The sequence below is a fragment of the Schistocerca serialis genome, chromosome 10, assembly GCF_023864345.2.
Source record: "Schistocerca serialis cubense isolate TAMUIC-IGC-003099 chromosome 10, iqSchSeri2.2, whole genome shotgun sequence".
Lineage (NCBI taxonomy): Eukaryota > Metazoa > Arthropoda > Insecta > Orthoptera > Acrididae > Schistocerca > Schistocerca serialis.
Window position 1 is genome coordinate 72,602,545 of NC_064647.1, and position 4,108 is coordinate 72,606,652.

Genomic DNA, 4,108 nt, shown 5'->3' on the forward strand with positions numbered 1-4,108 from the left:
ATTTGTTCAGGGAAAACACTTTACCTTAATACTGCAATTCAAAACAAATGAAGACCAGTTGAGGGCTGTTTTGTACTCATAAAAACCACTATTTTACTATTTTTATCCCATTTTCTACAAAAGCAGCTTATGCATACGACATTGGAAAAGTCTACCGGTAAGTAGGTTACAGAAGTGAAAGCAGTTTATGCGTACATTAATACTGCAAATAACACTTAATTCATGTGTGCCCACTCTACATTTAATAAAATTAGATATTTTCGATTGGTGTGAAAGCAGCGATGCTGCAAATTTGATGTGAGTGATGTATAATTTTCTTCTTTGCCTGGTAAAGTGGTGGTGATCCATTTTTTAAATATACTGTGCTTCCCTTCTACTTTTATTTTCTGTAATGTAGGTACATGGTTAAAAGAGGAATACCAGAAATCTTTTTCATAGTTTTACTCAAGAGTAGGCTTTCATCCAAACACGATTCTAATTGCCTTTGTTTTGCAGTTTCAATGTGCTCATAGCTGCTTTGAAGTTTCACAACAGTGACCCCATATTAAAGGTGAGAATGAAAGTAGGAACTGTATGCATTCTTAACCGTTTTCTCACTACACCAGGATTTTAGTAAGCCGACTTGGCAACAGCAATGTTTCTTTACATTGCATACATTTACTCTACACTGTACTATGGCAACCTTCCGAGACGGTGCACCTAAGGTTGAAAAAAAATTTGGAAGTATGCTGCAAAATAGAATAAGTGTGCAAAAAATCATGAACGGATGTATTTCATGCAGCATTAGATTTTCTCCCTTATGGTTTTGGGAGGCACACTACAAACAATTCATTTTATCGCTACTAATCTGTTAAATTATAAAGTAAATTAGCTTTGATTATGTGAATGTTTAGCATTCTTTAGATTCTCACATCAATATTAATCTTAGTACAAAACCAGGGTCTTCAACAAACGTGACAGCAACACAATGTTGTATGTACAATGGTCCGTCTGCCAGATATTTACGTATTTTTTGGGAAGAGAGGAAAGGCTTTCAGGAGATGAATGAACAATGTTTAACCCTTCTGTGGCCATTGCCCTCAATTACAATGTACGCTGCTTCCAACAAAGAATGCCATCATTGTGGTAAGGTGAGGTTTCCTTTGACAATGAGTGTTTGTGTTATATTTCTCTTACAGTTATACAGTTCAAGACTGTTAAAAAGAGTGGACTTTCTCAGAACCTGCTGCTTATTTCTATTTTTATTAGTGTGGCAGCACCTATGGTAAGACACTGTCACTTTCTGGTTGCTGCATAAATAATACTGTAGTAGTGTGTGTAGGTCAATACTTCATTGTATTTTGTGTTCCAGTGCATCAAAGCCTGCTGTCCTCATCTGCCAACACTTCCTTGGTAAATGTTCTGTATTTTGTTCTTCCCAGACTTCTGAACAACAGTAAGCATCACTGGAGAGGAAACTCAAGATATGCTGGGAAATGTAAAAATAAAACACATTCTTTGGTTGTACGTAATGAAATTCGTGTATTTGTTGTGTTGTCAATCTTTACTGGCTATCAAATTATGCAGTGAAAGAAATTATTGGTCTGATGATGACCTTGGTGTTCAAACAGTGAAATATTCTTTGAGTCATAATAGGTACCTTGAACTGAAACCTGAATTACATTTCAATATGGGATACATCTTATAAAGCAGTTTATCAGACTCAAGTCCACACACACTTTGGATGTAAACGATGTGCCTTAAATCTTCTACTATATACTGGGAAGGACCAGAATGATGACAATGAGGATCTATCACTGAGTTCCAAAGTACTTTTGGATATGTTGTCCATTGTCACTAATTATTAGTCATGACCACATCCACCAGTACGGACTAGGCTTCTGTGCATGTGCCACCTTAAGAGAAAGCAGAACAAAGATGTCATCCTTATCACCAGATAAGGTAATGAAAAAGAAAGGTGGGGAGGGGAGGTTCTCAGCTTGAATTTGATAGAGAAGGAAATCTTTGTCACAAAATGGAATGTTAAGAAGTATGTTGTACTAGGAACTGATTTTGACCCTGTACCCCCCACGGTCAAAGTCTAACGTAGGAATTCATCCCAGAAACAAAAGCTCAGTAATCCAAAACAACAGGCACTGAACACACAAGAATATCATGGAGGTGCCAATCTTCATGGATAACTAAAAGAGAAATATACAATTGCAGTACATGGTTAATAGCGATACTGGTTCCTTTTTGTTTTTACAACAACTGTAGATATGATTGTTACAAATGCACAACTGGCTTCCAAGAGGTGCAATGAAGGAACTTCTCCCGCTGAAAGGGTTCAGAAAACAAATTGCCAGAACATATCAAATGTCAACTAATGGAACACTTATGAATCCCTTGTCATGCCCCAGCACGATACGACCACAAACTGTGAGTCAGAGAAAAGCGAAGATTATGCCAGTCTGAGAATTGTAAAGGAAAGGCTAGAACATATTGTGGTGAGTGGAATGTTACGCTCCCTACCAAATCCTTTCCAAACATAGCATTTGGCCTTAATTAAATTTTTGTTTTGGAAAGATGATAGGTTAAATCTTTCATAAACGCGAGTTATTGTAAAATAAACAATAATAGTGAAATGTTATCAGTTTATTATCAATTTCCTTATACTACCCATTTTCCTACAAAGCAGTGCAAGGTGAAAACTGCCAAGCACTTAGCATCGTAAAATGAGAATGGCCCAAATTTTTTTTTCTTTTATGCCCTAAGTAAATTAAATTTCCTCATATTTCCATAAAATGGGCCACCAGAATACTGTTTTCCAGAAATTAAGAATACATGTAAATTAATTAGAAACTGAATGCTATTGGGTTAAGGGAATTGTTGTTTAATTGTCCTTTAGGAAGTTTCTTCTGTTTTTGTGGATGATAACTGGTTTTATCCATAACAACACTATTCTGTTATGAACCACATGAATTTCCTATACATCACTATTCTCTTCTTGATAACTGGATTTCCAGGATGCAAGTATTAGCCTAAAGTGATATTCAGATTATCCCACTGAAGTTTTCTTTGCCAGACAGTGCTTTCATCCTGCCATTGCCTTCTGAATCCTGTCAAATGTGTTTTCTGGCATCATCTTTTTGATTGAGCCAAAGTGAAGGTCTTCCTTGACATTTTGTCTTTTCTGAAAACTAGCTCTGGCTACTACAACGTCAGAAACTCCGAATCAAAGCCAGCCTTTCTAGCCTTGCACTTTCTGTACCAGTGTTACTGTACTGAAACATGTGCCACCTTTTGCCTCAGAAAACAAGCAATAGTCATAAAATTCCAACCAGCACAATGAACGATGTACTGCTGGAAATTGTCCAAATAAGTGACAGTTCTTCATTAGTATCTTTCCGAAGACAGAAACAACTTATTGACCACAGTATCCCATTGCCTGTACTTCTGCTAAGCTTCTCAGTAAAATTTGTAGTGGAACACCACATGCTTTGGGTGATTCAGTCTGTTGTTCCAATGCTATTTCACCCCTTCTGTCATTATCTTTAAGCCTGTGAAAAAATTCAAATCCCTCATATATGACTACCTCTCAAACGAAATAGCAATACTAACCAATGCACATCACTGCTCTCTTTGCAGACACTTCCACGCAATAATGACACAACCAAATGCTGGTTACTGTGTAGCACTAAAATTGCAGAACCATACCAGAAACAGCACAAATTAAGCACAGTCTTGCCACATGAATACTCTGAAGGACAGGTGTGGGTCTGAATGTCATTACTTCATCCAATGTTACCCAAACAACACTTGTAGCAGAAAGAATACTATGCCAACGGTGTGAGCTTAGAATCACAGCCAGATCAGGCTACCCCAAAGTCTTCCCTCTGCTTTTTAGATCCTAAGGGAAGTTGAGGGGGTGAGAGAATTGACCTAGACCACACCACCCAGGGGCCACCCTAGCTGATACGTAGTACATCAACAAATGCCAATGAAAAGTGAATAAAAACCATTTAAACAAGGGTGTACCATACATCATAAATATCAGGTCATCTGGATGCTCAATTGTATGCTCAGTTTTGAAAACTAACAAATTGAGAAACATCAGAAAGGATCATAA